Below are 17,062 nucleotides of genomic sequence, written 5' to 3'. Positions count from 1 at the left end.
AAAAAAATGTGCTTTGTTGTGTATCTGACGGACAAACACCAAACCAGTTCCACATCACTGAAGTTGCACCATTTTTACAAACCAATTCTGGTTCATCTGTTTCACTCAACAATCGGCCATGTGCGTATGAAAACAAAGGCACTGCGCATGCGCGTTTTACTCATATTCTATCGCGATATTTCATTTTCCTATCGTTGCCTAACATTATACCGGTATTACCGTGAACGGTATAATATGGCCCAGCCCTACCCCCCACCCCCCCAAACATTATCTATAAAAATACAAATACAGTATGTTTGCATGGTTAGTACTTTTAACTAACCTGCCCTTTGACTGGCACTTCAGCATTTAGGTGCATTTCTTTTCAAATCTCTTTTTGAGCGTCCATTACACCGGCCTACTGTCTCACATTGTGTGCAGAGAAGCAGGTAAAAAAAATGAATGCCTTGCAGTGGCTAAGTGGGGATATACCATGCAGCCTATGAGTCAAGCAACTATTGTTTTTACTAATGAAAACAAAATAATCATATATCCATACATCAAAAATGTTAACCTGAGAGAGAACAACACATCTAAGCAGCTACAACAGGGGAATCAAAACTACATAGAAATCTCAGACAATATAAATACCACGAGAATGACTCTACACAACTTCTGTGTAGAAACAAGTCAGAGCAGGTTATAGAATGTGACTGTTTTATATTGTTTGTATTATACATAGTTCAGTTGATAGTTGAATGCCTCTGCACCGTCTGAGAGACACACCTGTCTGCTCCTTCTGACATCTGTGTGCAGGATGACCTATGTTAACCCAAGACAATGTAGAGTCACTCAACCTGTAAACAGGTGCACAATGGCACAAGAATATGTGAAATTCTAAATTAATCCATCAACAAGGTGCTCCTACAGTACTCATGATGATAACTTAGAATGAAAACAACAGAATTTGAGAGAAAACAACAGAATTAGAATGAAAACAACAGAATTTGAGAGAAAACAACAGAATTAGAATGAAAACAACAGAATTAGAATGTAAAGAACTGAATTAGAATGAAAAGAATAGAATTAGAATGAAAAGAACAACATTTGAATGAAAACAACAGAATTAGAATGACAAGAATGGAATTTGAATGAAAACACCGGAAGTTGAAAGAAAACAACCAAATTTGAAGGAAAACAACGGAAGTTGAAAGAGAACAACAGAATTTGAATGAAAATAACTGGAATAGAAGGAAAACAATGGATTTCGAACGAAAACAACAGAATTAGAATGACAAGAATGGAATTTGAATGAAAACACCGGAAGTTGAAAGAAAACAACAAAATTTGACTGAAAACAACAGAATTAGAATGACAAGAATGGAATTTGAATGAAAACACCGGAAGTTGAAAGAAAACAACAAAATTAGAATGAAAACAACAGAATTTGAAAGAAAACAACAGAATTAGAATGACAAGAACAGAATTAGAATGACAAGAATGGAATTTGAATGAAAACACCGGAAGTTGAAAGAAAACAACAAAATTAGAATGAAAACAACAGAATTTGAATGAAAACAGAATTAGAATGACAAGAACTCATTTATGGAGTTGACAGTTGGATATTAATTAATAAATTTCATGATGAGGGTATTGGGTGTATTGCACTTCTTAGTTTTAACACCCTGAGCTAAAGGATCTGTATTATAACTTATGCGCCTGCTATTTCATGAAAGAGCTAAGGGTGGTACCAATCCCCACAAATGCCAATATGAACTGCCAACAGTCCAGCATCACCTACAGAAAACATCTGGCTCATTATATAAGCGCAAAAAAAAAGAGGACATGAACTGCATGGATTAAAATTCTGTCTAAATGGGAAAACATGCTCCTTTCTAATCTCTCATCTCTCCCATGATGTCTCCATGGTGGGATAATTAACAAATCAGCATTAAACCAATATATAGGTGAGATTGTGTTAAGTAACGCTTCATTAACAAAAACAACAACATAACCCTTTTGTTTTGGTACAGCTGCTGGCTGTTGCTATGCTGACTCGTAAATCTGAAGATAGTCTGGTAAATTTGGGAAAACAAAAATGGCTTGCTCTTGTACATAATCGGGATTACACTAAAGAGAAATGAATTGCCAGGGTAAGTCGCTGTTTCCTTATTTATTTTAAATTGATACACTAACTTTGACATGGGGGCAGCACAGCGGTGCATCGTAAGCACTGTTGCCTCACAGGAAGGATTTCAGTTTGATTCTACCAGCTGGAACCTTCTCTGTAATGTTTGTGTGACGCCCACAAGTGTATGGTCACAATTTTAATTTTTTGTGAATTGTTTTGATGTAAAAGACATGATTTTATGTTGGTATTGCACTTTTCATTTAGAGTTATGGACAATGTAATTGCGTGGCATTACCACAAGGGAGAGATAGTGGTGAGTGCGATAGGCCGTTGTAACGCTTCTCTGACTAATACGGCGGGGTCCCTGTCGGCTCGTGGCCGAAAAATAGCTTTACTTTGTTGTGTGGGTCAACTTTGCTTGCGAGAGACAGAGAGAGGCGTTGAAAGACTGCTCCAACGGAACTTATTGTTTTCGGAGGAAAACACGAACACAGTGTACAGTCGAGTCTTAATAGCTTACTTACAACTGGGCTCGTCAGGTACTCTTCTTGGCTGAAGTGGTTATTATTATATTTACATGCTTCCAGCTCCCGTTTTTCCTCGATGACAACTCGTACCTTTCCACTCCCCTTTTTCTCCCTCCTCGCTCACAGACACATAACGTGTATGGCAGTCCATTCTCCCTGCAACACGGACTACACTGCCCATGATGCTACATTCTTTAGAGCTATGCTTGTAGCATTCTGCCTGTTAGCTTAGCACAACAACAACAACGAAAAGGCGCTCTCTCACCCAGGAAACTCACAGTCACCGAGAGAGAGAGAGCGTCGCCCTGTAACTATGGCAACCGTAACACTTCCGCCTGGAACAACAGAACGTAGCTGTCAAACAAAACCCAAACAGTCCTGACCCGCGACAAAATGAAACAGGAAAGTATCGCAGTGTAATCCATTTATTTCAACAAACTAACTGTATTCTGAATACCACCTTTTTAAACCGTAACTGTAACGGAATACAGTTACTCATATTTTGTATTTTAAATACGTAACAGCGGTACATGTATTCCGTCACTCCCCAACACTGGTTAAATGTCATCATAACAGCTTTGACTGGCAGCTGCAGTCACGGAGAAACTTGCGTATCTCTGTTCAGGAATAGCAGATAGAGTGTAGGCTCTGAGAGGAGGGCCAGCGTTTACACTACGAAAACACGACCGAGTGTTTTAACCTGACAGCCTGAGGTGTTCTTCAGTAAACTGGACTACCCGACAGAAGGACCCAAGGCCCCGCTGCACTTTTTCGGTAAGTTAAACGTGTTTGTAAGCTAATCCGTAACTAAAATTCAAATTCAAATTTTATTTGTCACGTGCACAGTCATACACAGTACGATATGCAGTGAAATGCTTAGACAACTGCTCGTGACCTAAAGAAAAAAAAAGGAAAAGGCTATGAATAAGATAGGAAATAAATATGAAAAATTAAAAAGGGTAAATTTAACTAGGAAGGAATAAAATATAAAAAAAAATTAAGGTTAAAAATGAAATAACTGTACAACACAAATTAGAATGAAGGGTAAATTTAACTGGGAAAGAATAAGATAAAATATATAAGTTAAAGTTGAAAATAAAATAACTGTACAACAAAATACACAATACACAGTGTAGAAATATATAAGAATGTATGAAGAAATATAAATAAATAAATATATATATACACAATACCAGCAGCTGTACAAGTATTAACTGGAAATGAAGAATATAATGTCCAGTGATGTGCAATCCACATTATGTCTTGTGCAGTGCAAATATGCTTAAAGTGATTTAAGTGATGAAGTGAAAACAATGTCCAGAAAGTCCAGTGTGTGTGTAAGAACTATATGTGTGGGTCAGTACTGTGTGGTGGTGTGATTGAGAGACCGTATCGCCTGCGGGAAGAAGCTCCTCCTCAGTCTCTCTGTGTTGGTCTTCAGGGAGCGGAATCGCTTTCCTGACCTCAACAGAGAGAACAGTCTGTTGTTGGGATGGCTGAGGTCCTTCACCATCTTCCTGGCCTTGGTCCAGCACCGCCTGCTGTAGATTGAGTGCAGGTCAGGGAGCTCGGAGCGGATGGTGCGCTCAGCTGACCGCACAACCCTCTGTAGAGCTCGTCTGTCCTGCATGGTGCTGTTCCCGAACCAGGTTAAGATGTTTCCCGTCAGGATGCTCTCTATGGTGCACGAGTAAAAGTTCCTGAGCACCTTGGAGGGCAGTTGGAAGCCTCTCAAGCGTCTGAGGTGGTAGAGACGCTGACGGGCCTTTTTCACCACGGTGTTGATGTGACAGGACCATGACAGGTCCTGCGTGATGTGAACTCCGAGGTATTTGAAGCTGTCCACTCTCTCCACTGGGCACTCGTTGATGACAGGGGTCTGGTAGTTCCTCTCCTGCTTAGTGCTGAAGTCCACTATCAGCTCCTTTGTCTTACTGACGTTTAGAAGGAGGTTGTTCCTCTGGCACCAGTTCTCCAGATTCCTAATCTCCTTCAGTTAGGCCGTCTCGTTGTTATCAGAGATCAGGCCCACCACGACGGTGTCGTCAGCAAACTTGATGATGGTGGTGGAGCTGGTAGTGGCCACACAGTCATATGTGTACAGAGAGTACAGCAGGGGGCTCAGAACACACCCCTGGGGGGATCCAGTGCTGAGAGTGGTGGAGGCTGAGACATGTCCACCCATCCTTACTGCCTGTGGTCTGCCAGTTAGGAAGTTGGAGATCCACTGACACATAGATGAGCTGAGTCCCAGATGCTCCAGCTTGGTGGTGAGTGTGGAGGGAATTATGGTGTTAAATGCAGAGCTGTAGTCTATGAAGAGCATTTTAACATAATTCCCCCTTCTAGTGTCCAAGTGAGTGAGTGATGTGTGGAGGAGATGAGAGATGGCATCGTCTGTGGAGCGATTTGGACGGTAAGCGAACTGTAGTGGGTCCAGTGTGTCTGGTAGTGAAGAAATGATGAAGTCTCTGACCAGGCGTTCAAAACACTTCATCACTACTGAGGTGAGGGCTACAGGGCGATAGATAAGAGAAGCAGGGTGGGGTTTCTTCGGGACAGGAACAATGATGGACTCTTTGAAGCATGTGGGGATCACCAACTGAGATAAAGAGATGTTGAATATCTCAGTGAACACAGGAGCTAGCTGGTATGCGCAGTCTCTTAGGATGCGACCTGGGATGCCGTCTGGTCCTGCTGCTTTCCTGGTGTTCACTCTCTTGAAGGCTCTCCTTACTTCATGCTCGGAGATGACGAGCACGTTTCCGGTGCTGGCAGTATCTTCCTGTCTGCAGCCGTTAGCGCCGCTAGCACTAGCATCGTTGGAGTCCTTAGCTGCAGCCTCGAAGCGAGCATAGAAAGTGTTCAGCTCGTCTGCCAGAGTCACGGCCGCGTTTGTCATACCGGTTGTTGGTGCTTTATAGTCCGTTATTGTCGTTAGTCCCCGCCATAGGCTCCTAGAGTCACTCTGTTGGAGTTGTGACTCTAGTTTCCTCCCATAGCGCTGCTTCGCCTCTTTCACCGCCCTCCGCACGTTATATGATGCGGCTTTGTACGGGTCCATGTCCCCTGTCGTGAGTCCCGTGTTGTAGGCAGCGGTGCGGGATCTCAGAGCGTCGCGGATGGTTTTATCCACCCACGGCTTCTGGTTGGGAAACGTTGTGATAGTCTTTGTCTCCACGGTATCATCCGCTAGTTTTCCGATGAATCCCACAACCGCTTCCGTAAACACGTTGACATCATCATCGGAGCTGTTTCTGAACATGCCCCAGTCTGCGTCATCGAGTGTGTCCTGTAACGCGGCCACCGATTGATCCGTCCAGCGCGCGACCTTCCTCTGAACCGGAACTTCCTGTTTCAGCCTTTGTTTGTATTACGGCATGAGGAAGATGGCGGCGTGATCGGATTTGCCAAACTGAGGGTGAGATTGTGCCTTGTAGCCGTCCTTGACCGTAGTGTAGCAGTGGTCCAGTGTCCTTTCACCTCTGGTGGGGCAGGTGATGTGTTGATAAAAGTTCGGCGCTGCGCGTTTGAGGTTGGCGCTATTAAAGTCCCCCGTCACAATAAGCGCAGCGTCCCGGTGTTATGTCTGGTGCTGTGTGAGTGCCTCATGCAGCTCGCATAAGGCGGTGACCGTGTCCGCTTGTGGTGGAATATAAACGGCACTTACAATGACCGATGTAAATTCCCGAGGTAGATAAAAAGGACGACACATGATGGACAGTAGTTCCAGATTTGGTGTGCAGGAGCGTGTGAGAGGAACAACGTTCGCACTGTTGCACCAATTGTTGTTCACCATTAAACACACACCGCCTCCCCTTGACTTCCCCAAGTCCCGTGTCCTGTCCATGCGGTGAACCGAGAAGAACTCGGCCGGCTGGATGGCGTGGTCCGGCACCGCTGGGTTCAGCCATGTCTCGGTGAAGCAGAGGAGATTGCAGTCCCGAATGTCTCTCTGGAACTTTATCCTGGCCCTGAGGTCATCAAGCTTGTTCTCCAGTGACTGGACGTTGGCGAGCAGGATGCTAGGCAGAGGTGTGCGGTGTGCACAAGCTCTCAGCCTGTTCCTGACGCCGGCTCGCTTACCTCTAGGCCGCCGCCGCTTCCTACCTACCGTCCTTAGCTCGGTCCTGAGATCTAGCTAGCTAAGATGAGGACTCGGCTGTCAGGGTTCGTTTAGCTAAAAGGTGCAGGTGAATGAATTTACTAAAGAAATCAAGAGAAACGCTCCAGGCGACTCAGTCACTAATTACTGTTACTGTACTTTTATTACAAGTATTATACTGTAAAAGCAACAGGATGCACTCTGCTTCAGCTCCTGTGCAGAGCTGATTATTAAATATGTGCAAACAACAGCATGTTTTCAGTCTCTTGCCACATCTATAAGGACAGTAACTTAAAAAAAAAAAAAAAAGCTTGTACCTTGTAGCTCCTCATTAATCAGGAACTATGGATTAAAGTACTGTAGTGTACTGTAATACTGAAAAAAATGTAAGAGAAGAACTTCAGATCCTGAGTGTGTGAGGACAAAAGAATCAGCTTTATTTCAATTTTGAGGGATAAAATTTATATTTGAGTTTGATGGTTCTGTTCTCTTTGTGATTACAAGAGCTGCCCTCAGATTCAGACCTCAGCACCACCCAGTGACAGCAGACAGATCATCCAACATGTTCACATGTTAACTGCAAAATGAACTGATGAAAACAGTACAAAGGTTAAAGTACCACATGTGCTGCAGTGAAAGCTGCAGCTGTTTTATTGATAAAGTTAAACACACACACAAAAAAAAAGGATTAATCACACCTGTAACTGTGTCACTGTATATCAGCATTAACAGGACCTTAGTTTGGTGTTTCACAAACCTGCTGATCTTAGACCTGCACAGCTTCCGTTTTAAACACTTGATGTACTCAGCTGCATGAAGAGCACGTTTGAGTTTCTCTGACACAATTAAATAAAACCTGATGAAAGTCAAAGGTCGTTACTTGTATGTTGAACTACAAACTTGTCATCTGGAATTCTTTCACAGTTTTTTGCACATAGTGGGTTATTTATCATAAAGTGATGCAGAGTTATTCATACCAGAGTAACCAGAGAGGATCATATATTTTTAAATATATAACTTTCTACAGGACTAAATATAATATCTTTATGTAAAAGTCCGGAGCCTCTGGGGAGTATCCGAGTATTTATAACATTACACAAAGCAAAGGTCTCCATCACAGTGTTCATGAAATGCTGGGTTTATCCATCTTCTGGGGCGGGCCTACGGAGGAGCTCTGAAGATTTCCCTGTGAGGGAGCTGCTGGTGAAGATCATGAGTCCTGCTTGATCAGTGCGATGAGCTTCAGTGTTCCTGGTGTTTCTTAAATGAAGTCTCTTTCAGTGGGTCAACAGAACTTCTGGCACAGGACAGCTGTAATGAAAGAAAGGGAAGTTTCTCCAAACCTCTGGACTCAGAAACCCAGCTTAGTCCTGATGGTCTCCCTCACTAGTTTCTCTCCAGGGTGAATGTAGCTGTTATACATAATATGGACTCTATTATTAAATGAAAACAACACATTAGACTACACTAATGAAACGTTCTGCTGCTGTTTTTAAAGTTTCCATGTTACCAGGCTGTAGACTAGAGATTTAAACAGTTTTAGATCCATTACACTCACAGTCTTAAATGTCAAAATCTCAAAGGACAGCGTTACATTTTTGGTATTAACAGTAACTCTGGGCCTCTGTGGGATGTGCAGATGATCTCATCGCTGTCTAAAAATGGATAAAAAAAAAAGAAGAAGTGCTGAATCCTTCAATAACACAGAGTATTAGAGTAACAGGTGTGTAGCATCGCTAACTAGCTAGCAAGAAGCCTCCAACACAGTGCGTATGCTAGCGGCTAATGTAGCAAACGAATTAACAACAGAGCGATTTATAAGATGATAAGCTGTGTGTCTTTTTTTATAACAGTGACATGGTTGTATTTACCTTAATTAAACGAGTCGTCAGTCGCGGTAAACCAGCAAAAAACTCGAACCACAGGTGCTACGTAAAAAGTGTAGGGGGGCGTGTTTGCTGTCATGTCCAGCGGGTGTGTGGGCGGGAGTGTTACACAGTCGCTCCACCTCAAGTCACTACTGCGCAGACTCTGGCTCCAAATTTGCAAGATGGCAGCCTCCACAAGCGGGATATTTTGGCTTCATTTTTGCACAATGGTAGGAGGCGGTGTCGCGTTGTCCATCTTTTATACAGTCATTGGTTGGGACTAACGCGTTATTAAGTAACGCGTTATAGTAACTACGTTATTATTGTGGTAACGTGCACGGTAACTAGTTATTATGCCAAAACCGGGAACGCGTTACTCATTACTGGGATTTAGATAGGCTCGTTATTCGTTACTTCGTGTGGTGGCTATCGCGGAGCTTCCACAGATTCAATAACATTAGCAAGTGGTGGAGGCCAGCAGGTGGATGAAGGAAAAGGAAGGCAAGAGGAGAGACCCTCAGGTGAACTGAACTTCAGGTAAGAAGTTATAACCTGCAGTCCATCTGGGTTAGATATGAACCAAGTTTAGGTGGAGTTTATTTTCGTTATGCTGACTTTTTCGTACTGCGTGCTAGCTAGCATGACTGAGTTTCTATACAACTGAGTGGGTGCTATGTTACTGATGTTGAACTTTATTTTGTTCATAAGGTTAATTATTAGAGTTGCCAACTGTCCCATAAAAAACAGAATCGTCTGGTACTCAGAGAAAATATTACAGGTTTCGTATTGAGGTGAAAAGGAACACAGTTTGTCCCGGACTTCAACTACAATGAAAAAGACACAAAGCTGGAGTTATTCTGTGTTTACGCTGCACAGCTGCCTCTTCTTCTCTCATCCTCTCACCCTCCCTCTCCTGTTTCTACTTCAATCATGAAACTGATCAATGATCAGCTGATCGGCTTTTCTCTCTTGTTTGTTTATCGCCCACTTTGCGCCAGAAAGAGGAAACCAGCGGATGTCGCGGTAAACAACAGCAGCACGTTTAAGCTTGATCAGCTGTTGTTAGAATTTATTTAATATTAATTTCTAGTATCAGCTGATGTTTGCTGGAGCCACAGCTGTAAACCTGCTGGTCATGATATCGGTTTGGTTATCTGGTGAGAGGGAAACATGAAGATAAAACCAGGAGATGTCCTTACTGAATCATCAGAGCTGTGATAGAGAAACAGGTTTACCTTTTAGTTAACATGAATGAGTTGAAGGGAAGTTATGAACTGTTTCTGAGAGACAAATAACCCCAGGATCCTTTTCTAAGTAGCTGACAGCTGGTAACTGTGCAGGGGCAGGTCTAGCAAAGTGTTGCCAGGGGTCCATGTAGGGCATTAAAAGGGAAAGGGGGGCACAAGGAAATACTTTCTTATTCTCATTTAAAATGTCTCACTTTTAAAAAAAATAATTATCTGAGTCTTGCAACAAACAATTGATAGATTGATACATATATACCATCAGAACAGTGAACATCACTGTCACAACAGTGTTTATTTTCATTCAAAGGCTTTATGATTTTTGCTATAATGGTGGGCACAGGACGATTTTTTTGTCCCAGTCCAGCCCTGTATGAAGCTCATCTTCAGTCTGGGGACGTCAATCTGGGGACGTCCAATTAATTAGAGGAGGGAGGCCCTAATTGGACAAACCAGGAGTGAAGCCCTTGATAAGGAGACTCACCTGTGGCTGGGCGCGGCTCTCTTCCCTCCTTGAATTGTTTGACACATGTGTGACGTTTCCCTGCTGTCTTTCTTTTGTTTGATGATTGTGGTGGGAGTAAAGTGGACTAGGTAAGTTTGGGGACCCCATACACTTACTCACGTAGAGTCTTTGTGTTAGAAACACTAGGTAAGTAGGTTGGTGCCACCCATGTAATTTTGAGCTTGTTTTAAGTTGAGGTTTAGGGTCTTTCTCTCCTGTTTGTTGCTTTTCTAGGATAGTAGCTCAGCTCAGCTAAGTTTTGGTTTTGTCTTTTTGGTGTTTTTTTTTTTTTTTTGGCACAACCTAACTGTCCCTTTTTCCCCCACATTTGTTGTTTGAGTCTGGGTTGTTTATTTTGTGAAAGCGCCGCCATTAAACCTTTTTTCATAACACCTGTACTGAGTTTCCGGAGTTGTTGTGTTATCCCCTCCTGCCCTCGGGGAGACGTAACACAAGTGGGGGCTCGTCCGGGATATATTTCCCAGAGCTGTGGACAACGCTGGTGCTTGGTACAGTGTTACTGCCTTGTAATTAAGTATGGCTTTCGACTTAGAAGATTTTATTCGTGCTCCGAGTCCTGAGAAGTTTGAGTTATGTCGCAAAGATGACTTATTGAGTATTGCGGCACACTTTGATATTCCAGTAAAGAAAAATAGTGCGAAGAAGGAAATCAAGGGCATTATCTTACAACGTCTGGTTGAGTTGAAGATCTTGACCGGTTCTGATGTGTGTGATAGTAACGTTCTCTCTGTCGAGCAAGGTGTCGCACCTCTGAAGGCGGAGGATGGTGCAATAGCTACTCCCCCCAAAGTCCAGGTGGCGCCTACGGTTCCTCCCACTCTACCTCGCTTTGATCCTCTGTCCCCGGACTTCAGTGGGTCAAATGGACATGCTAGACTTAAGGTGCGTCTAGCTCGCCTTCGGCTGGAAAGGGAGCAAACACGTAAGGCCGACCTTGACTTCAAACTTCGGATACGTCAGCTGGAAATTGAAGCTGAGAAGGAGGTAAAGTTGAAACAGCTAGAGGTGGAAGCTATGAGACTTACACAAAGCCTGTCTTCTCCCAGCTCACCGGTTACTTCAGAACCCTTGCCTTCATCTGGCAGCACCTATAGGTTTGATGTGCGCAAAAATATTGCTTTGGTGCCAACATTTAGAGAGACTGAAGTCGATTCCTACTTTAATGCTTTTGAAAGGATTGCAACGGCATTAGAATGGCCAAAAGAAATGTGGGCTGTGCTGCTGCAATGCAAGCTAATGGGCAAAGCACAGGAGGTTGTATCAACTCTCTATCGAAAACAGCATGAAATATGATGTACTGAAGGAGTCCATCCTTCGTGCTTATGAGCTTGTGCCTGAGGCCTACCGGCAAAAGTTCAGGAATCACAAGAAGTCTGATGGTCACACATACGTAGAGTTCGCGCGTGAGAAAGCCGTTCTTTTCGATAAGTGGTGCACAGCAAGTGAAGTGAAGAAAGAGTTTGAAGCGCTTCGTCAGCTAGTCCTGTTGGAAGATTTTAAGAATCTATTACCAGAGAAGCTTGTAATGTTTTTAAATGAGCAAAAGGTTGCCTCACTGTCAAAAGCCGCCGTTTTGGCTGATGAGTTCACTTTGACTCACAGAAATGTGTTTGCATCACCCCCTCGTTCAGATAAAGTGTTGATCACACGCTCACCGAAGCCTGATCGTGGTCAGCCTGAAGCCAGAGCTAAGCAACCGTTTCTCTCTCGTGAGGTGCGCGAATGCTTCTATTGCCACAAAAAAGGTCATGTCATAGCTGATTGCCTTGCACTAAAAAATAAGACCACGCCGCCACAACCCAAGGGAGTGGGTTTGATTAAAAACATGTCGCCTCCCAGAAACCAAACATCTCAGAGTGAAATAGACCCTTGTTTCAAACCATTTATCACACAGGGATGTGTTTCTTTGACGGGTGGTGCTGGTAATGACCAGTCTGTAACAATGCTGCGAGACACGGGTGGTTCACAGTCCATCATTCGAGAGGGTATTTTGCCTTTGTCTGTTGAGTCATCCTGTTGGTCAAGTGTTGTGGTCCAGGGTATTGGAATGACTTTTGTGTCTGCACCTTTGCACAATGTTCATATCACTTCTTCTGTGTTCAGTGGAGTTGGTAAGGTCGCTGTCCTCCCCTCGCTGCCAATAAAAGGGGTTGATTTCATCCTAGGGAATGATTTAGCAGGTGGAAAAGTGATGCCTGTCCCTGAGATGCTGGATAAGCCTGAACCAGGCTTGAAAGTTAGCCAGCAAGAAAACACTAACATTCTTCCTGCTTGTGGGGTGACTAGATCTCAGTCCAGGTGCTGTCATTCTACAGGAAGATCAGGATGGACTCGGCCACCCTGTGTGCTACTTCTCAAAGAAGTTCACTCTTCCCCAGAGAAGGTATTCCACCATCGAACAAGAAACCCTTGCCGTTCTGCTGGCTCTGCAGCATTTTGAGGTTTATCTTGGATTAAGCAGGGAGCCCATAAAAGTCTTTACAGACCACAATCCGCTTGTTTTCCTTTCAAGGATGTACAATAACAATCGTCGGCTTATGAGGTGGTCTTTAAACATTCAAGAGTACAACCTTCAAATCTGCCGTAAAAAAGGGACAGAAAATGTCCTGGCTAATGCACTATCCCGTGCCCTGTAGTCTGTTTAGGGTTTTTGTTTGTGTTTGAAGGATCCAAACTGTTTGTTTGGTGTTGTAAGGGTGGGGGTGTTACGTGTCTGCAGGCTGCATGTTTTCTTTCCCTCCCCTTTTGTTTGCCATTCCCTTAGGTCGCAGACTGCAGGCTGATGTCAATCTGGGGACGTCCAATTAATTAGAGGAGGGAGGCCCTAATTGGACAAACCAGGAGTGAAGCCCTTGATAAGGAGATTCACCTCTCTTCCCTCCTTGAATTGTTTGACACATGTGTGACGTTTCCCTGCTGTCTTTCTTTTGTTTGATGATTGTGGTGGGAGTAAAGTGGACTAGGTAAGTTTGGGGACCCCATACACTTACTCACGTAGAGTCTTTGTGTTAGAAACACTAGGTAAGTAGGTTGGTGCCACCCATGTAATTTTGAGCTTGTTTTAAGTTGAGGTTTAGGGTCTTTCTCTCCTGTTTGTTGCTTTTCTAGGATAGTAGCTCAGCTCAGCTAAGTTTTGGTTTTGTCTTTTTGGTGTTTTTTTTTTTTTTTGGCACAACCTAACTGTCCCTTTTTCCCCCACATTTGTTGTTTGAGTCTGGGTTGTTTATTTTGTGAGAGCGCCGCCATTAAACCTTTTTTCATAACACCTGTACTGAGTTTCCGGAGTTGTTGTGTTATCCCCTCCTGCCCTCGGGGAGACGTAACACTTTCCCTAGTAACTAGTTACTCTGAAAGTAACGAGTAACTTGAAGTAACTGAGTTACTTTTGATAGAAGTAACTAGTAATGTAACTAAGTTACTAATTTAAAGTAACTTACCCAACACTGGTTTTCACCGATTGAGAGAAAGCTAACTATACCGCTATTTGTAATGGCAGCCGCCATTTCACTTGTAGTCGTTGGAGATGCTAGTTCTCTACATTGGAGAACTGGCTGAAAATGTGTGGTCAATGCTTACATATGAAACAAGAATTACATGTTATCTTCTCTTCCTATGTACAAGAATAACTGGCTATAACTGGTATAGGTCCTCCCACATTCCAAAGACATGCATTTAGTCATGATAGGTTAATTGGAAACTCTAAAATTGCCCATTGGTGTGAATGTGAGTGCAAATGGTTGTCTGTGTCTATATCCTAACCCTGTGACGGATAGGTAACCTGTCCACGGTGTACCCTGCCTCTCACCCTAAGACAGCTGGGATAGGCTCGCAACATTGAAAAGGATGGATCGAGATTTTATATTTTAGCACTGCTTACTCTATGCAGGGGTGTCGAACTCCAGGCCTCAAGGGCTGGTGTCCTGCAGGTTCTCACCCTTGGTCAACACACCTGAATCAAATGATTAGTTCATTACCAAGCTTCTGGAGAACTTCAAGACATGTTAGCTGTGTCCCAATTCAGCGACCGCACGCTTCGTAGTACACATTTGTAGACCGATTACGTCACAGTGACGCGACAAAGGGTGTCTCTATTCGAAGTATACGGTGGCCCCTAGAGACGAAGCGCGTACAAACTCCCAAACACTTGCAAACTCCCAAACACTTGCAAACTCCCAAACACTTGCAAACTCCCAAACACTTGCAAACTCCCAAACACTTGCAAACCCCAAAACACAACGTGCTCCAGGACGCTAGGGGCAGTGTTGAGCTTTTGTTACCTAGTAACTACACAAGCCAGGAAGTACCAATGACCGGATTTGGGCTGTATCCCAATTCATGGTCTGCAGCCTTATAGGCCGCATTTTAAGGCCGATTACGTCACACACTTGACACATGAAAATACAACATTGTGGTATTAATGCGCAGTTGTTTAGAAACCGTTATGCTGTCTTGGCGAACTATATTTGTAACTTACAAAATGTAGTCACCGTAACATAAAAATCTGCTTGACATTTTAACTTCCAAAGAACCTCGGTTTAACTTGATGTTGCAAATTCCATAAAAACCTCACAATTAATGAACAATTCTAGGATGTAGTGAAAGTAAAAAAGTAAATGGCCAAACATAACAGTAAAATGATTTCACGTTTTTGAAAGATTTAAAACATTAAAAATTATAACTGGAACTTAATAAAATGGAAATGGACCAATTTTTTTTAACATCATTTGGTTGTGCCTGCATGTCATTGTGTGTGTGTGTGTTTTTTTTTTTTTAATATAATTTAACATAACTTACACAACGGTAGGTTACAGATATTCTTTGCATCATAGGATAATTTACATACAGAGGAGAGGACCAACAGATTTGATTATAACATGTAGCTTTTATGAGCACACTCACATCTCATATGAATTTTACAATTAACCAGGCCCATCCAGATTTTCCCATGCTGACCCATTACCACATTCTGCCACTGTCACTGCAGTACAGGTCAAAATGGTACAGATTTGTACTTTATTTCAAATTGAACCTTTAAAGGGGCATTTCTGGACTTTTAAAGATCAGTATTATACTTTTAAGGGAACATTTTTAAAAAATGTACCTATAGGTACAAAAATGTTCTTCTCTCCTACCTCTATTTCTGAGAGTGCAGCGACACAACGAAGGCTGTCCCAATTCAAAGGCAGCTCGAAATGCGGCCCTCAAATGCGCCCTTAATTTCCCTGAATTTTAAGGGTGGGTCGGTGTAGACTTTATGGCCCAACATATCCCAGATTTCATAGCGCGGCGGTGGTGTGGATAATTTCGCCGAAAAAAACGGCGGAAGAGTAAACTTTCATAAGTAAGTACTGAATATTATGTCACTTATTTATGCGCAAATGTTTTTATAATGAAGAACATTAAAACATTACTGTTGGCCACATGTCGGGAAAGTTATGTGACATTATCGATGTTTGTACTAACTTGGTTTTAAAGCCTTTACTTCAAAATATACGCCGTTCAATAGTTGACTTTAATCTTACAGAGAATGTGATGATTTTATGGATAATTAAAGTCAGTCATATATCCACAAACACAACAAGCTGAAAGTCAGTGATGCTGCTCGGTTTGCAGTCCTGAATATCACGGCACAAGCAGGATCCACTGCACTGTTAATGTTAGCTATGTTTTATTGCTGCCTCTGTTCGGTGGTGTCGAGCCAAACGGACTTTGACGTGTGTTTGAACGAGCTGACGGTTCACTCGTTAAGCTGAAAGAAAGATGCTTTAATCACAGGAGTCACACTTGTGTCCACTGTGTCATCTGGGAACTCTTCTTGTTTCGTAATAACACAATCCTCCTTCTTTTGTGCTGTTTTGTAGCAGTGTATACACCCGAGACTGTCACCTGCACTCTCTCTCTTTTTCTTTCTCTCTGATTGTGTAACAAAAGTATGAACATGTATTTATAAGTTACACTTGTGTTTGAATCCTGCAGCTTATCACACATTTGATTTCCATGTGTGACAACTGCAAGTGTCCAGAGTGAGGACAGACTGAGGGACCCACTGCTGCACATCATCTGTGAGGCTTTGCACCCCTGATGATCCACCAGGACAAACTCAGCAGTGTGTGAGGAAGAGGAGGAGGAAGAGCCAGCCGCAGCTGACAGATGGAGAGAATAGACAGACTGTTCCCTGTTTGTGAAGGACTGCTAGAAAAGTTTAATATAACTAATTGTCTGTCCTGAATCAGTCTTATTAGGTAATGTTCAAATAATTTTATCATTGCAGTGTTTTCAGTGTGGGAGAAAGTACTCAGGACCTTCAAGTTACACACTATGAAAGGCAGCAACAAGTGTAATATTCAGAAACCTAAAGTATGTATCAGCAGCAGAATGGACCTAAAAATAAATGTTTGTTTCAGTTCTGAAGCTTTGAGTATTTTGAATTAGTAGTACTGCTGTGTTTGTTGCATCATATTGTTGTAATTGTTTATATGCTTTATATATTCTGAGGTAAGTTGATCTATAGTGTTACATCATATTCTATAAGGATGTTATGTGTTTGTAGACTTTCTGCCCAGTTTGAACCATTTAGCAGAAGTCAGCCTGTTTAAGGCTCTGATATCTATTCTGTATGACTTAAAGCAGTTATGACATGGTCTGATTTTCTCACCCATTAAAGGAATATTTCATATATCAG

The sequence above is a fragment of the Mchenga conophoros genome, linkage group LG23 (genome assembly GCF_057382185.1).
Source record: "Mchenga conophoros isolate Kocher_MC1m ecotype Shallow Benthic linkage group LG23, M_conophoros_male_GT1.1, whole genome shotgun sequence".
In the NCBI taxonomy this organism is placed as follows: domain Eukaryota; kingdom Metazoa; phylum Chordata; class Actinopteri; order Cichliformes; family Cichlidae; genus Mchenga; species Mchenga conophoros.
This window is presented reverse-complemented; position numbering follows the sequence as displayed.